Here is a 19,226-nt window from a genome sequence, read left to right on the forward strand (position 1 = left end):
ACATGGCCCCCTATAGCTGGCTATGGATCTGCCAGCAGGGGGACTGTCTAAAATATTAGACAGTCCCCCTGCTGGTAGGTAGTGTAAAAAAAAAAATATTAAAATGTTATAAAATAAATTAAATGCCTTTTTATATATATAATATATGTATATATATTATATATATAATATATATACATATTATATATATGTAACGTCATACGTAATGTATTTTAATATTAATATTAGTATATATATTAATATTAAAATACACTTAGAATGACGTTACATATATATAATATGTATATATATTATATATATAATAGATCTACATATATATATTATATATATATATACGCATAATTACAATAATAAATAAATAAATAAATAAATAAATAAAATATTGAAACAAAATATAAAATAAATTATATATTCATATGTAATTTCATTCTAACTGTATTTTGTTATTAATATATATATATTGGAAACAAAATACACTTAGAATGATATTCTATATATATCTATCTATATATAAAATACAAATAACCGCAAATATATATATAGAGATAAATACATATAATTACATAAAATATTACATTAGTATACACGTAGAATTTATATACCTATAAATGCATATATATTAAAATTCTACGTGTATATTTAAGTAATTTTTTAACATAATTATGTCATTTGATTAATTAAAATTTGATTGACATGCCTGACAACACAGGGAGAAAGTGCAGAGAATTTAATTCGCAAGCACTATATTTGACCCTGTAACTCTCCAAGACACCATAAAACCTGTACATAGGGGGTACTGTTTTACTCGGGAGACTTCGCTGAACTCAAATATTAGTGTTTAAAACTGGTAAATTGTATTACAACGATGATATTTTAAGTAAAAGTGAAGTTTTTTGCATTTTTTACAAACAAACGGCACTTTTATGGACTATATTATTGTTGTAATATGTTTTACTGTTTTAAAACACTAATATTTGTGTTTAGTGAAATCTCCCGAGAATAACAGTACCCCCCCATGTACAGGTTTTATGGTGTTTTGGAAAGTTAGAGAGTCACATATAAGGCTTGCATTTCATTTTTTTGACATTGAAATTTGCCAGATTAGTTATGTTGCCTTTGAGACCGTATGGTAGCCCAGGAATAAGAATTACCCCCATGATGGCATACCATTTGCAAAAGTAGACAACCCAAGGTATTGTAAATGGGGTATGTCCAGTCATTTTTAGTAGCCACTTAGTCACAAACACTGGCCAAATATTAGTTTTTTGCTTTTTTCACACAAAAACAAATATGAACGCTAACTTTGGCCAGTGTTTGTGACTAAGTGGCTACTAAAAAAAACTAAACATACCCCACGTTCAATACCTTGGGTTGTCTACTTTTTCAAATGGTATGCCATTATGGGGGTAATTCTCATTCCTGGGCTACCACACCGTCTCAAAGGTAACATTACTAATCTGGCAAATTTCAATTTGAAAATGGAACGTTCTATATTTGACCCTGTAACTTTCCAAAACACCATAAAACCTGTTAATGGGGGGTACTGTTGTACTCGTGAGACATCGCTGATTACAAATATGTGCATTTTGTTGCAGTAAAACCTAACAGTATTATGACATTTACAGCTAAAATGTGAGGCGGAACTACAAATTAAAAAAAAAAAATTTAAATTTCTCACAGTTTTTTTTTATTTTATTCATAATAAATTGTTTCATATACAAATATTTTATATGAAATGAAAGCCCTGTTTCTCCTGAACAAAATGATATATAATAAGTGTGGGTGCATTTAATATGAAAGAGGGGAACTACGGGTGAACAGACATATAGCGCAAATTCCAGTTTTTGTTTACGTTTTGTTTTGATCAGAACGTGTACTATTGACTCCGTCCTGAAGGGGTTAAATAACTTGGGGAATATTGTTTCTACCAATATATATTTGTGTGTAGTGACTCTGTGACTGCTATGAAAGTTGCAATCTCAGCATGACAAATCTTGCATAATAAAACCATAATTCATACCTTGCAATATTTGTTTTAGAACTAATAAAAATGTATTGAAATCCTAGACATATTGGTATTTTAACAATCAGAACGAATTAGTGAATCTATTTTGAGTTAGTTTTCTTTAGTCGCAAACTTGTGTAGAAATTAAATTGAACATTGAGAAAACTTTTAAAAGTTATATTAATATTCCGTATTGTGTTATGTAAACATATACGGTATCAAAAGAAAGCCCTATTTCTCATTTACTACTAGAATATGTACACAGGAAGGTGAAATTGCGGTAGAATGAGCGCATGGCAAAACCTTGGTCCGTTCGAGGTTAAATCCCCAATGACAAACTCTCCATTATTCAGCAATTAAGGAACCTTTTGAATCCTATATCGTGTTAGCTGTTCTAGGCATATCTGTAGCTGGGACAGGAAAAAAAAGCATTTTCTCCTGCTCCCCATGTTGTTTGAAATAGCAGCAAACAAGTTTTCATTTGCTTAACTACAGTAGCAAGAAATCGCAAAAAAGATAAGTGGACACAGAACAACAAAAGCATTTCTTTATTCAAGGGAAAAATGTCACTACACATGCTTTAACTTCGCCCACTTTCATCTAAACGCCAACAAAACAGCTGGCAATTCCATCATTGCTTTTAAATTCAAATAGGGTGAGCTGTTAAGTAGGAGCAATTTTCCACTCCTCACAACTACGTGAGACATTGAAAAATTAATGAAAAAATGATGCCTGTCTCTCAGATAGGCGTCAAACTCTTACGGCTGCATAAATTCCAGCAGGTAGAGATGAAAACAGTTCAGGGTCAAATTCTCATCCAGTTACCTAGATTAAAAACTAATTTCTCCAAAGTGTATGTTATATTGAAGCTTTTTCATGCAAATAAATAGCCAAAAGCCACGTCCTCTCAGCCTTTATTAGTTTTGCATGTCTTGAATTTGAACAGAACATTTTGTTCAACCTCTAATTACATGCATTATAGGAAAAAGTCTATTCTTGGCATACTTATCATTAAACCAGTTTATAAGAAGGCAGTTTATCAGGAAGACCGTCATGCTGGCTCATCTGAATATTGACAGTTTAATCTTTTCTTTCATACAAGATTAAAAGTCCTACTATACCAATTTCTGCATGGAGTCATTGGTGAATCCAATCAGATTTAAGTTGTATCGAAGCATAATAAATGCCTGACTAAACAGCATACAAAATTGTTCTGGAATTTGTGGGAATGACACCATAGCCACTCAATTTTTTTTTTCACATGTAGTATAAAATATATATATATAAAATTTCCAATTGCTTGCTCCAGGATAGGGCCCTAAAATCAATGTCCCCCCACAGGTGACTCAGGGTCTCCAAAACCCTAGTCACCTCTCCACCCCCCCCCCCCAATAAAAATTATCCTCCTACCTACCCCCCTCACCCTAAAAATAATTACCCCCTTTAACTAAGTACCTGTATATAAAAAAAATTACCATTCAATGTTTTCTTTCTTCTAAAATCTTTTTTTCAGACCCAAAAAAGGCCAAATAAAAAAAACCATAAGAACCGACGCAATTATAATTTTTTTTTCAAAAAAAGCGCAAAAAAAAATAATCCTTCTTCACCCATGGAGGGCTCCGCGCAGACTGAGCTCTGCAGGGCGGGGGAAGGCTTATAAAGCCTTGCCTCGCCCTGCAATTAGGTTCAGAGCACTCTGATTGGTGGGTTTAAGCCATCCAATCAGAGTGCTCTGACAGGTAAATTAAGAGACTGACAGGTAAGTATCTACATTTTCCTGTCACAGCACTCTGATTGGTTGGTTTGAAATCCACCAATCAGAGTGCTCTGTGTCATTTTACACAGTGTGGGAAAGTTCTTTGGAATTTTCCCACGCTGTGTAATTTGACTCATAACTCTCTGATTGGTTACTTAATCCACCATAGTTGCATAGTTGATGCATCATAGGAATATTCCCAGGGAGAACTTTTTGTTGAGTCCTTTGGGATGTACAGTGTCGAGAGTTCTTATCCAGAAGAGTTCTTCAAAGAAATATATATATATATATATATATATATATATATATATATCATATTCTAATGCAGGTACCTAGCATTGCAGAGTTAAATTTTTGATCCATCATTTTTGTTATACATACAATAAAAATAAATAAATAATAATAATAATAGAGTGTTCCTCATGATTAGAATAGGCTGTCATGATTGGCACCATGCCATTCAGACAGCCTGGCATGGCTGTTCCTCTGTTGCCAAAAAGGGAATTTGAATTCTGGACTCTTTCTGCCTTAGTCCTGCGGTCTTGTCTCTGAGCCAAAATTCAGTTAATGTTTCTGTCTAATGTCCTATAGTTCCTTGTCTGCAGCACTAGGGGGGGGGGCTGGATTTTACCTGGGGCTGCTCCTATCAATCTAAGCCCACCTGAAGCTGAAGCCCAATTAATTAGGCAGTGCCAGTTCATTGACTGGTTCCTGTGTTTGTGATCCAATGTTCTCCAGTTGGCTCCTGACCTTGGCTTGTTCTCATCATGTGTCCCGACCTCTGGCATCCTCTGACTTTGGCTTACCCTCTTTTATCCGGACTTCAGACACCCTCTGACTTTTGGCTTATGCTCGACGATTCTCCTGCTTGTGTCCTTGCCTGTACTGCGACTTGGAGCAATATCCTGCAGAGCACAAGTGCACAGACTCACAGGCCAGGTGGTTCCTTATCTGGTCACCTTGGTCTGTGTTTATTTGCAAGTGTGAGCAAATATATCTCTACATACCGGACTCCCAACTAAGGTAAGCCCTGACATAGGCCTGCCAAAAAAGGAGCAAAACTATGATATGAAACTCTGTGCTGCAAGACTTTTGGTAGCTTTTATGAATTTGATGGTTGTTACTGGGGCAAATACGGTGAAATGATAATATTCTCTACCAGATATAATATCTTGACATCTACTAATCTTTAATTCTAACAGATACTTTACATCCTAACCTTAATCCAAAACTCTTAAATCTAGCAACACACCTACTGTTATGCTAGGTTATTAATAGTGTTACTATAGAGATATGGTGAAGAAAAAAAATCTATAAAATACAATATCAAGATAGAAAAAATGAAAGCATTCTAGCAAGAAAGGCATAAATGTTTATACCTTTCTCTAAATCTCAACATATCATTTTGATAGACATTGGTCTATTTAATTTCTATGAAATAGTATTATCATGATTTAAGAAATTGATATGCAAGACACTGCAATATTGTATTTCTGTGTATGACTTTGTAACAGAGCTCCCCGTACTCCGACCGAGTACCCTCCGTTGATGGAGGCTTCCTAGCTTGCGCCAAGGACCACAAGCACCGCACACCACAACCACCGCAGACTACGCAACCGCCGTAGCTTGACTGGAATCTCACCGTCTTCCTTCCACCCTGGATCAGCTTCTGTCCTCCAGGACCGTGTGGGAAAGACCTCTTCCTTCCACCCTGTATGAACCTCCAGCATCCAGGACCGTGTGGGGAAGACCTCTCCTCCAAGGAGAGCGTAACAGGAACAGCTCTTAAAAGAGTTAAGTGATTCAAGCTCAGGGGAGTATGCAGAGCATAGCAATGCCCAGTGTGAGTATAACAGCTCCCTCCAATAACAAGACAAGACTACGTATTGAGGGATCAAGAAGATCTAAAACTTTATTTTACTTGGGACTAGCCCATATGGTCATTACATTAACATTGCTGTGAAAACTCAATAAAATTACAAATAGTCAAAACATAGCAGGCAACATACTGTGACTTATAACACAATGGTATATTTTTAAAGGGGTGGGGGAGACAATATTTAACAGAAAATCTCACGTGCCTGCAGAATTAGCAATATGCAAATCTACCTGAATATGCAAATGAACCAGTTTCGCTATTCAGGTAGTGCATATTGCTGTTGCTACCAACAGAGGGCACTAGACAAGCTCCATAGCCAAATCCACCTAGTTGGTAGCAAACCTCAGCAGTACAGGAGAGCAGGCAATACATTTCACAGTACACACACACACACGCTATAAACAATTACATAACACACACCCTGCACCTATAATGGGTACAGGGTGACTAAAACATAAGAGAAATAAAGCAACCTACATAAATAGTCTGTCTGAAGGTAGAATAGGGGCTTTAAAGCCAAATACATCAAAGAGTCTTAGTCACAGGGGAGGAGGATGGCAAACAGGCCTCTCCAGGACCAACTTTGAGTCATCTACATAATAACAGTGTGCCAATTATCACAACTTTCAGTTGCATTTTACAACACCAAGCTGAAAAACAAAAGCGTACATCTCTCCAGCTGTTCTCCCATCAACCATTTTTCCATGCAAGTTATCAGTAAGTAAATACAATTTAGGTGTAACCATGCGAGTATGTGTTTTTCCAAGCTATCCTGTCTCTAAAGCAGTCCAGGCCTGCTCCCAACCTACCTAGAAACCCTTCTTACAGAGTAGTGTTTTACAGCTGGAGGAGGGAAGAGATCGAAGGGAAACAAAACTTGTGTAAAGACAGAACTCTCTGGAAAAAAAGGTGTCTGGATAAACCACTTTTGGGAGTGTGGGATATTTTGTTAAGGTCTGCAAGAATCACCCTTGAGGAGTCTTGGGGAGAAGAGGGCACCAAGAGCCATGGTGAACGGAGATACACTGTCCCAAGATTAAAATCACAATTAGAAAAATCTTCATTTAAATGTCTAAGTATTGCCCCTGTTCTATTTGTCAATTGGTTATGGACTGGATGTTGTGTCTATTCATTTAAAATCTGTAGCAGTAACCTAAATCAATAGTCAGAACTAGGGGTGCACCGAAATTCCGGCAGCCGAAAGTATAGGCCGAAAATGGACCTAATCCATTTCGGCCGATATTGGCAAATATCGGCAGAAAATAGGGCGGTCTGGCTGGCGGGCGCGCGAGGGAGCACTCTCCCCTGAGTGCTTCCTCTTCAGCTCCCTCGCGCGCCGCAATGATACCGGAGCCGGAAGATGACGTCATCTTCCGGCGCTGGTATCCGTACGCGGCGCGCGAGGGAGCTGAAGAGGAAGCACTCAGGGGAGAGTGCTCCCTCGCGCGCGCGCCAGGGTGACCGGCCCCCAGGAGCCCAGCAGCACCACTGGACCCCAGGACCCTCAGCACTCCAAAAGGTAAGGAGGCTGGGGGGATTAAATTAAAAAAAAAAAGCGTTAGTGTGTGTGTGTTAGTGAGTGTGTGTGTTAGTGTTACTGTGAGTGTGTGTGTTAGTGAGTGTGTGTGTTAGTGTTACTGTGAGTGTTAGTGTGAGTGTGAGTGTCAGTGAGTGTGTTACAATGTGTGTCTGTTACTGAGTGTGTTTGTGAGTCTGTTTGATGTCTGTTAGTGAGTGTGTGTTTGTCAGTGAGAGTGTATGTTTTGAAAGTGAGTGTGTATGTCTGTCTGTCGCTGAGGGTTTCTCTGTCAGTAAATGTGTGTGTCTGTTAGCTAGTGTGTATGCATCTGTTCGTGAGAGTGTGTGTGTGTCTTCAGCACTTACCTTTCTCCAGCGCCGGACTCCCTTGGCGCTGGGGATCCCTCCGCCGCTCAGCTCCGAATGCGCATGCACGGCAAGAGCCGTGCGCGCATTCAAACCGCCCATAGGAAAGCATTACTCAATGCTTTCCTATGGACGTTCAGTTCGCGGAAGCTCCTCTAGCGGCTGTCAGTGAGACAGCCACTAGAGGCTGGATTAACCCTCAGTGAAACTGCTATGCTTTCAGCTGCAGGGTTAAAACTAGAGGGACTTGACACCCAGACCACTTCATTGAGCTGATGTGATCTGGGTGTTTGTAGTGGTCCTTTGTGTGTGCATCTGCATGCACTGGTGTACATACCGCGGTCGCAGCCCTGCGACCAGGTGCCCGCCGCCATGTTTTGCGGCCCCATTGGTCATGTGTATGCCACTGCTCACCATCCACCCTGGTACCGCTGTGAGAAGACCGCACACTGCCGCCGCGCAACCTTCTAACCGGAAGTGCCAGACGTGCCGTGAGAGCAGTGGGGCAACCTGCTGTAAAACTATCCACATCGTGTATACCCACAAGTGTATAAAGAAATACACTTTAAGAAAACCTATCCTACTGCAAACATAGCCACATTCATTTATTAATTATATTCTGCACGTGCCAATCTGCCCAAAGTGCTTTCTTCAAGTCCCTAGTCCACATTACTAAATCTTTATTATTAATAAATATTATTGGTATGGTGTTCAATTAAATATATATATATATATATATATATATATATATATATATTATTCAGTCATATATAGCAAACAGGGTTAACAGATTTTTATTTATATTGTTTTTTTAAAGCTATTCTGTCCAATTTTGGTGTGTTGCTCTCAATAAGTGTGGTTATTTATTTTATTGGCGTGTAGTTTTTCAGATTTGAGTTATAAATCCATGTAAAATAATTATATTAATAAAATCAAAGAAAAAAAAAAGTATTTTAAAAGTATTTGGGAAAAAAAGCAGTTTCGGTTTCGGTTTCGGTTTTCGGTCAAGGGCATCCTGAATTTTCGGTTTCGGTTTCGGTCCTGAATTTTCATTTCGGTGCACCCCTAGTCAGAACAAATTTTTTTATATATTTGTACATGTGTCTTATTTTTCACACACTCCCTAAAGAATAACCTTGTAAAAGGGTAAAAATGTCTTACAAGAGGTTGTTAAATATAATCCAATGTTAAAATGCATTTTTGAAATATATATATATATATATATATATATATATATATATACATATACATACATACATACATACACACACACACACATACACATACATACATACACACACTAAGGCATAAATATTATTGTGCTATTTCACTAGATGCAACCGCTCTCGGATTGCCTCTCTAGGATTGCTTCCATTTTGTTCTTTAGGTTTGTGAAGAATGGAATTACCTGTCCAAGGTCGGATGTGGCTTAAAGGACCACTCTAGTGCCAGGAAAGCACACTCGTTTTCTTGGCACTAGAGTGCCCTGAGGCAGGGGCGTACCTAGAGCATTTGGCACCCGGGGCGGACCCTGAGTGTGCACCCCCCCCCCCCCCATAATAAAAATTTAAGAAAACACCCACAATTTTTTGCTTTCCTATGGACTGTTTGAATGTGCGCGCAGCTCTTGCCGCGCATGTGCATTCGGCTCCACTCGGGAGCTGACGTCGGCGGGGGAGAAGAGGTCACCCCTTAAAACCCATTCAGCCACTTACCTTTCTCCAACGTCGGGCTCCCTCGGCGCTGGTGACCTCTCCTCCCCCTGCCGACGTTAGATCCGAATGCGCATGCGCGGCAAGAGCCGCATGTGCATTCAAACTGCCCATAGGAAAGCATTACTCAATGCTTTCCTATGGACGTCCAGCGTCTTCTCACGGTGAGTTTTACAGTGAGAATTGCGGAAGCGCCTCTAGCGGCTGTCAGTGAGACAGCCACTAGAGGCTGGATTAACCCTCAGTGAAACATATGTTTTCAGCTGCAGGGTTAAAACTAGAGGGACCTGGCACCCATACCACTTTATTGAGCGGATCCTTAGAAATAGCATAGGAAAGGGATTTGAGTTCAAAAGATGTAGCGGCTAGGGCAGAGGTTTTGTAGAAGGGGGCCAGGGCAGGGATTTTGTATAAATGCGCCATTTTTGTAGAAGGGGGAAGACCAGTGCTTTTGTAGAAAGGGGCTGGTGAGAAACTTCTAGAAAACTCCTCCCCTGCCCCTTTCTACAAAGCCCCTGGTCTCGCCCCTTCTAGAAAACCCCTGCACACTGATCACATAAATTTCATACACTCGCTACACATAAAAACCCTGCACCCCGATCACATAAATTTCATACACTCCCTACACATAAAAAAACCTGCACATCCCCCTTAATTAAAAAAAAACCCTGCACACCCCCTTAATAAAAAACAAAAACCCTGCACACCCCCTTAATAAAAAACAAAAATCTGCAGTGCACATCCTCCCTTAATAAATAAAATACTGCAACCCCCTTAATAAAAAAAAAACCTGCACCCCCCTTTAATTAAACATAACCCCTCTAAATAAACTTCCCCCGTGCTGCACCCCCTTTAATTAATCCACCCCCTCTTTAATTAATCCACCCCCTCTTTAATTTATCCACAACCCCTCTTTAATGAATCCACAACCCCTCTTTAATTAATCCACAACCCCTCTAATTAATCCACAACCCCTCTAATTAATCCACCTCCCTCTAATTAATCCACCCCCTCTAATTAATCCGCCCTCCCTCTAATTAATCCCCCCTAATTAATCCACCCCCTCTAATTAATCCACCCCCTCTAATTAATCCACCCCCCTCTAATTAACCCAACCCCTCTAATTAACCCAACCCCTCTAATTAATCCACCCCCTCTAATTAATCCACCCTCCCTTTAATTAATCCACCCCCTCTCTAATTAATCCACCCCCTCTAATTAATCCACCCCCTCTAATTAATCCACCCCCCTCTAATCCACCCCCTCTAATCCACCCCCTCTAATTAATCCACCCCCTCTAATTAATCCACCCCCTCTAATTAATCCACCCCCCCTCTAATTAATCCACCCCCCTCTAATTAATCCACCCCCCTCTAATTAATCCACCCCCTCTAATTAATCCACCCTCTCTAATTAATCCACCCCCGCTAATTAATACACCTCCCTCTAATTAATACACCCCCTCTAATTAATACACCCCCCTCTAATTAATACACCCCTCTAATTAATAAACCCCCCTCTAATTAATAAACCCCCCTCTAATTAATACACCCCCCTCTAATTAATACACCCCCCTCTAATTAATACACCCCCTCTAATTAATACACCCTTCTCTAATTAATAAACCCCCCTCTAATTAATACACCCCCCTCTAATTAATACACCCCCCTTTAATTAATCCACCCCTCTAATTAATACACCCCCCCTTTAATTAATACACCCCCTCTAATTAATACACCCCCTCTAATTAATACACCCCCCCTTTAATTAATACACCCCCCTCTAATTAATACACCCCCTCTAATTAATAAACCCCCCTCTACATAATACACCCCCCCTTTAATTAATCCACCCCCCTCTAATTAATCCACCCCCCCTCTAATTAATCCACCCCCTCTAATTAATCCACCCCCTCTAATTAATCCACCCCCCCTCTAATTAATACACCCCCCCCCCTTTAATGAATTCAGCCCCAGACATAAAATAACTACTTTATACTTACATTTTGATGATGCTTTGCTTGCCCGCCGAGTCCGACCACTAGGTGCCTCACCGCCCGGAAATGGATCCTTCCGCTGAAGATCCGTGAAGGCGGACTGACGGCGTTGCGCACGTCGTCATCACGTTGCGCGACGCCGCGGCCCGCAACGCTCCTCCCCCTCCTCCTCATAAAGAAGGAAGTCCCGCCGGTGTTTGGCCGCAATGGTGCTGCGGCTGTGCGCAGCGTAAAGATGGGGGGTGACACATGACACTGGAAGTCATGGCACCCCCCTAGTCAGTGGCACCCGGGGCGGGCCGCCCCCCCCGCCCCCCCCTTAGTACGCCACTGCCCTGAGGGTGCCCCCACCCTCAGGGACCCCCTCCCGCCCGGCTCTGGAAAGGGGAAAAGGGTTAAAACTTACCTTTTTCCAGCGCTGGGCGGGGAGCTCTCCTCCTCCTCTCCGCCTCCGTTCCTCCCCGTCGGCTGAATGCGCACGCGCGGCAAGAGCTGCGCCCGCATTCAGCCGGTCACATAGGAAAGCATTCATAATGCTTTCCTATGGACGCTTGCGTGCTCTCACTGTGATTTTCACAGTGAGAATCACGCAAGCGCCTCTAGCGGCTGTCAGTGAGACAGCCACTAGAGGAAATAGGGGAAGGCTTAACGAATTGATAAACATAGCAGTTTCTCTGAAACTGCTATGTTTATAAAACAATTAGTTAACCCTAGCTGGACCTGGCACCCAGACCACTTCATTAAGCTGAAGTGGTCTGGGTGCCTAGAGTGGTCCTTTACCTTAAATTGCAAGGCTTAAGGACTTCCACTGGCTCCCCATTCCTCTCTACACAGTGGATATGTCCCTTCTATACCCATCTCTGATGACAGTAAAATGTTTCACTTTGCTGCTCAAGGATATTTTTCAGCAAATACTAAGTGGAGGTCCATTGTGTAACATCTTGGAGAAGATGATGCTTTGTCTATCTACTTGTTCTTGATGCTCCCTCAACTTTTGACTTGCCTTCACACTACGGATCAAGTGCACAGCAATCTTGTGACATTCCATGCTGTGCCTGCTTCCCGTCCAAGCTACTCTTCTAGTCAGGGCCAGATTAAGAGCCCAGTGGGCCTGGTGCTGACAATTATGATAGGGCCTAATTACAGAATCTTATCGACCAAAAACACTAAAAACAGTCAAACCTCTCAATCGGCATGTATCTGATGGAGTTGGTGTTGGAGGGAAACTCAAAGGATGCAGCTATAAGAAAACACATACTCTATGATAATCTCTTTATCTAATTTATGCTTTCATCTTTTAAGTAAATCCATACCCCTAACAGCAGTGTCCAGTGAAGCAGGAAGTCCATGGATGGGGTAAAAGGATGGGCAACTGACACAAATCACTTGACCAGAACTGCCAAAAGGGGTGAACATGCCCAAAAAGGGAGCATGTCTGTCTAAAGAATTGGAAGGCCAGCCTGGCATCAGTGTCCCTATGTTGCCCAGTCCCCTAGTCTCCCAGTGTCTGTGTCCCCATTTCTACCAGTGTCCCTCGTGTCACTAGGATACTAGGGGAAACAGAGACCCGGGGACACAAAGACCTGGGGACAGTGAGACACTTGGGGACACTGGAAGACATAGGGGCACTAGTGGATACAGACATAGGGACACTGGGAGACATGGAGACACTGAGACATTTGGGGACACTGGGAGAATTGGGACCACAGGTACATGGAGACACATGGGGTCCCAGACATTTGGGGACACTGGGAGACATGGGGGCACTTGTGGACATAGACATGGGGACACTATGAGACATGGGGACAAAGACATTTGGGGACAATAGGGACACAGCGACATAGGGTCACAGACACTAGGGACACAGAGACATAGGGACACTGGGAGACATGGGGACACAGACATTTGGGGACACAGGCACTGGGAGCCATGGGGACACAAAGACACTGGCTGGGAGACATGGGGACACAAGGAGACACTGTGTCCCTTGTGTCTCCATGTACCAATGTGTGACATGGACACATTTGGGGACACTGGGAGACATGGGGACACAAAGACACTGGCATGGAGACACTGTGTCCCTTGTGTCTCTGTGTGCCAATGTGTCTACCTATGTCTCACAGTGTCCCCATGTGTCTGTGTCCCCATGTTTACCAGTGTACCCTAGTGTCTCAGTATCCCCATGTCTCCCTGCTTCCTTTCCCTCATCCTTCACATACCTGAGCTTTAGTCTGTCTCTGCAGGCTGGGAGCTGCTGTCTGGACTCTCTGTGCTGTGTAGATGATCCCCCATGGATCAGTAATGAGAGAGAGACAGGAAGATGCTGTAACTTATCCCTGCCTTTCTCCATCCACAGTGACTGGCCGGTGCTGGTATTGCAGAGTAATCTCCATTTATACTGAGAAAAATATTTGCATTTGTATTGTCGATATTACTGCAATACCGTCATGGCCAGGCAGCCGCAAATACCGGTTGTGCCTTAAAATACCAGTCAGGTGGCAAACCTAAGAGTAGTGTGTTAAAATAAAAAAATTATATATATATATATATATATATATATATATATATATATATATATATATATATATAAAAAAATATAAATGTTTTTATTTTTTTAATGGACCTATTCCATGGGCCTGGAGCTGCAGCTCCATCAGCCCCTATGTTAATCCGGCCCTGCTTCTAGTATAGTTTAAAGACCTGCCAGAATATTAAAAAAACCATGTGTTGCTGATCCATAACCTCAGAATCTAGCACAAAAGATTTATAGCCTACATTGTCACTAAACCAGTCACCTGACGTGCCTGCTGCTGCACAAGGGACATTTGGCTATCACTAATGTGCAGTTACAGACTTGAAAGTGTGCTGCATAGTAGGAGCACTACATAGGTCTGTGGTGAAGTGCACACTGTCTGCCTGCCTTAGACAGTGATTTAAAAGTGAAACACATGAGCACTACAGATAGGGTACTACTTTTCTACTAAATGTTGTTTTGGAAGGCAGGTTGTACTTGGGAGCTAGAGTCTGTATCAGTTGTTTGAATGGTTACCCCTCTACTAGGGCAACAAAGACCCCCCAGCAGTAATAAGATGGCCTATCAATCTAGTCACCTTGGCAGCTGTTTTGACATGTCCCTTAGTTGCATAGTGTCAAATTCTTCAAGGATCAGCTGATGATATGGTCTTTTATACCCTGCCCCCAGTACCCTAGAACAGCCTTGTGAATTTGATTGTTCATCCCTACACTTGAGAAAATGTCCCCAAACGTTTCCCCTGCAATCCCTCTTGCCATACAGCCTCCATTTTGCCAAAATGCCTATCTACTAAACTAGCAAAATGATTCCACACTTCTCCTGTGATGTAGAGCTGCTTCTGCTGAAACTGAATTTGGAATCTAGTAGTACTGTTGCTCTGCTCCTGCTTCATTGAATTGCCACTGCTACTTCTTATTAATGTGGTTGTTGCTCTACCACTATCTGCTGTTGTAGTACTACTAGTGGTGAGTGTGACACTAGTTGTGTGACAGTGTGCACTGGGAGAATGACTGCTGCCTTTTAAAAACTAGTAGAACAACTACTACCACTCTTTCCTTTCGGTTTTCCAGTAGACAGAGTCATCACAATACATTCTAACAGGGAGTCAACACAAACACTTTTTTTAGTAATCGGTGAAGAGGTTATATCTGCAGGTAATAGTGATGACACTGGTGCAGTTGACGGTCCTCCCTCGACATCTTGTCAGACATATGCCACAATTCTTGTATTTACCATGAGATATAAGAGGGGGGTTGATAATAAAAATCTAATTGAAATTAAAGAAAGGTTGGCCAAATGGTAAATATCGTGAAATTAGGAAGGAACAGATAAAGGGGTAACCCTAGAGTAATAATTGAAAAAAGAATGAAGAGAACAATATATGTCCCAAATCGTAACAAAAAGGAAAAGAAAAAAATATACCGGTATATCTTATGTACACTTAAAAATCTTGAAGATACTTTATTATAAGTAACAAAAAACAACAGACGAACAAACCCTGGCTGCAGCTACCTGACTAGTAAAGTCCAGTATAGTAGTCTATGCAGAGAACACAAATACAAAGGAATAAGGGATGACACATTAACAATAGAGTGAAGATGCTGAGTTGACAAAAAAGTTCCAGGGTTTGTAGAGAGCCACTGGAAGGTTAAACTGCAAAACAACGATATGTATATGTAGACAACTGTGTAAAGCGGTGTATCAAAAAAATAAAAGGAACACTTAAATAACACAATGTAACTCCAAGTCAATAACACTTCTGTGAAATCAAACTGTCCACTTAGGAAGCAACACTGAGTGACAATAAATTTCACATGCTGTTGTGCAAATGGGATAGACAACTAGTGGAAATTATAGGCAATTAGCAAGACACCCCCAATAAAGGAGTGGTCCTGCAGGTGGTGACCACAGGCCACTTCTCAGTTCCTATGCTTCCTGGCTGATGTTTTGGTCACTTTTTAATGCTGGCAGTGCTTTCACTCTAGTGGTAGCATGAGACGGAGTCTACAACCCACACAAGTGGCTCAGGTAGTGCAGCTCATCCAGGATGGCACATCAATGCGAGCTGTGGCAAGAAGGTTTGCTGTGTCGGTCAGCATGGTGTCCAGAGCATGGAGGCGCTACCAGGAGACAGGCCAGTACATCAGGAGAGGTGGAGGAGGCCGTAGGAGGGCAACAACCCAGCAGCAGGACTGCAACCTCCGCCTTTGTGCAAGGAGGAACAGGAGGAGCACTGCCAGAGCCCTGAAAAATGACCTCCAGCAGGCCACAAATGTGCATATGTCTGCTCAAACGGTCAGAAACAGACTCCATGAGGGTGGTATGAGGGCCCGACGTCCACAGGTAGGAGTTGTGCTTACAGCCCAACACCGTGCAGGACATTTGGCATTTGCCAGAGAACACCAAAAATTCGCCACTGGCGCCCTGTGCTCTTCACAGATGAAAGCAGGTTCACACTAAGCACATGTGACAGACGTGAGAGTCTGGAAACGCCGTGGAGAATGTTCTGCTGCCTGCAACATCCTACAGCATGACCAGTTTGGCAGTGGGTCAGTAATGGTGTGGGGTGGCATTTTTGGGGGGGGCCGCACAGACCTCCATGTGCTCGCCAGAGGTAACCTGACTGCCATTAGGTACCGAAATGAGATCCTCAGACCCCTTATGAGACCATATGCTGGTGCGGTTGGCCCTGGGTTCTGCCTAATGCAAGACAATGCTAGACCTCACATGGCTGGAGTGTGTCAGCAGTTCCTGCAAGACGAAGGCATTGATGCCATGGACTGGCCCGCCCGTTCCCAGACCTGAATCCAATTGAGCACATCATGTCTCGCTCCATCCACCAACGTCACGACTGTCCAGGAGTTGGTTTTAGTCCAGGTCTGGGAGGAGATCCCTCAGGAGACCATCCACCACCTCATCAGGAGCATGCACAGGCGTTGTAGGGAGGTCACACACACTACTGAGCCTCATTTTGACTTGTTTTAAGGACATTACATCAAAGTTGGATCAGCCTGCAGTGTGTTTTTCCACTTTAATTTTGAGTGTGACTCCAAATCCAGACCTCCATGGGTTGAAAAATGTGATTTCCATTTTTTAATTTGTGTGTGATTTTGTGGTCAGCACATTCAACTATGTAAATAAAGTATTTCAGAAGAATATTTAATTCATTCAGATCTAGGATGTGATATTTTTGTGTTCCCTTTATTTTTTTTTTAGATATATATAGATAGATATATTGCGGGACCTGTCTGACAACCCAGGCCAAAAGTCCAGGGAATTTAATTTGCTAGCACTATATTTAACCCTGTAACTTTCCAAGACACCATAAAACCTGTACATGGGGGGGGGGTACTGTTTTACTCTGTAGACTTCGCTGAACACAAATATTAGTGTTTAAACACACTAAAATGTATTACAACGATGATTTTGTCAGTGAAAGTGAATTTTTTTGCATTTTTCACACACAAATGGCACTTACACTGACGATATAATTGTTGAGATACGTTTTACTGTTTTGAAACACTAATATTTCAGCGAAGTCTCCCAAGTATACCAGTACCCCTCATTTGCAGGTTTTATGGTGTTTTCAAAAGTTACAGAGTCAAATATAAGGCTTGCGTTTCAGTTTTTTCACATTGGAATTCCTGGTAGCCCAGGAATGAAAATAACCCCCATGATGACATACCATTTGCAATAGTAAACAACCCAAGGTATTGCATATGGGGTATGTTCAGTCTTTTTTAGTAGCCACTTAGTCGCAAACACTGGCCAAAAATGGCGTTCAAATGAGTTTTTTTGCATTTTTCACACACAAATATTAACGCTAACACTTGGTTAGTGTTTGTGACCAAGTGGCTACTAAAAAGGACTGAACATACCCCATTTGCAATACCTTGGGTTGTCTATTATTGCAAATGGTATGCCATCATGGGGGTAATTCTCATTCCTGGGCTACCATACGGTCTCAAAGGCAACGTAACCAATCTAGCAAATTTCAATGTGAAAAAACTGAAAAATGTAACATGCTATATTTGACCCTGTAACTTCCCAAAACACCATAAAACCTGTACATATGTGGTACTGTTTCCCCTGAATAAAATGATATATAATAACGGTGGGTGCACATAATATGAAAGAGGTGAATTATGCCTGAACAGACATATAGCACAAATTCAAGTTTTTGTTTACGTTTTGATCACAACGTGTACATTTGGGGGGTGTGTGTGTGTGTGTATAATGATCTAAAGTATAGATTATTTATTTTTACACTGTTTTAATTTAACTTTATTTAAAAAAAAATTCCAGGCAGCAGGGGGGAGTACCTGTCATTAGGAACTCCCCCTGCTGGCAATGCCTTGGACGGCTAAGTTAACCCAGATATTTTGCCTCTTCCAAACCTACAGTACACTTTGATGGGTTAGCAGTTAAACCAGCTAGGTGGATAGAGTCCAGTACTGCCTGCACTTTAGGAAGATGTGATGCCTAGTCAGAACTGTGAATGACTAGGTCATCTAAGTATGCGGCTGCACAACGGCTATGAGGCTTCAAAATCCTATCAAAAAGTCTTTCATGTTACCACCCCAGTGTCAAAAAGGCTTTCTTTTCTTTTGCTCTGTACCAGATACCGAGCCTTACTCAGCCTCACTATTAGTAAATCAACCCTAGGTATTGGATAAGCATCAAACTTTGACACACCATTTAATTTACGAAAATAATTACAAAATCGTAACGAGCCATCAGGTTTTGGCACCAGTACCATGGGGCTGTTCCACTCGCTTTATGATTCCCCAATAATATCAAGATCTAACATTTTCCTAATTTCAGCAGGTACAGCCTCTTTCTATGCTTCTGGAATTCTGTAAGGTTTAAGACTTATCTTCACCCCTGGTTCTGTAACAAGATCATGCTTAATAACGTTAGTCCTGCCTGAAACTACAGAAAGTACATCCTTGTTTCCACCAATAAAGTCCCTTACTTCCTGCTTCTGATGGGGTTACAGTGTGTCTGGTATGTTAACTTCAAGTTCACCATTGAATGACAATTGAAGTAGTTAAGACCCCTCTGTCCTTTCAGGGTTTTAGTAAATGTATATGATATATCTACTCAGGTTTTCTCCTATTGGGCTGTCTTACTTTATAATTAACTTCCCCAACTTGTTCAATAACATCATAGGGGCCATGCCAAGATGATAGAAATTAATTTTCTACTGTAGGGACCAAAACAAGTACCCTGTCTCCTGTCTCAGTCTGGTATTTCTATTATAACCATTTTTCTGGGCCTCATGGGCTTTCTGCATATGTTCTTTAAATATTGGCATGACAGCAGCCATCCTATCTTGCATTTGACCTATGTGTTCAATTACACTACAGAATGGATTGGATTCGTGTTCCCAGGTTTATTTTGCTATATCTAGCAGACCTCTGGGTTGATGGGCATATACAAGTTCAAAAGGAGAGAAGTC

Source organism: Pelobates fuscus, chromosome 7 (assembly GCF_036172605.1).
Source record: "Pelobates fuscus isolate aPelFus1 chromosome 7, aPelFus1.pri, whole genome shotgun sequence".
Lineage (NCBI taxonomy): Eukaryota > Metazoa > Chordata > Amphibia > Anura > Pelobatidae > Pelobates > Pelobates fuscus.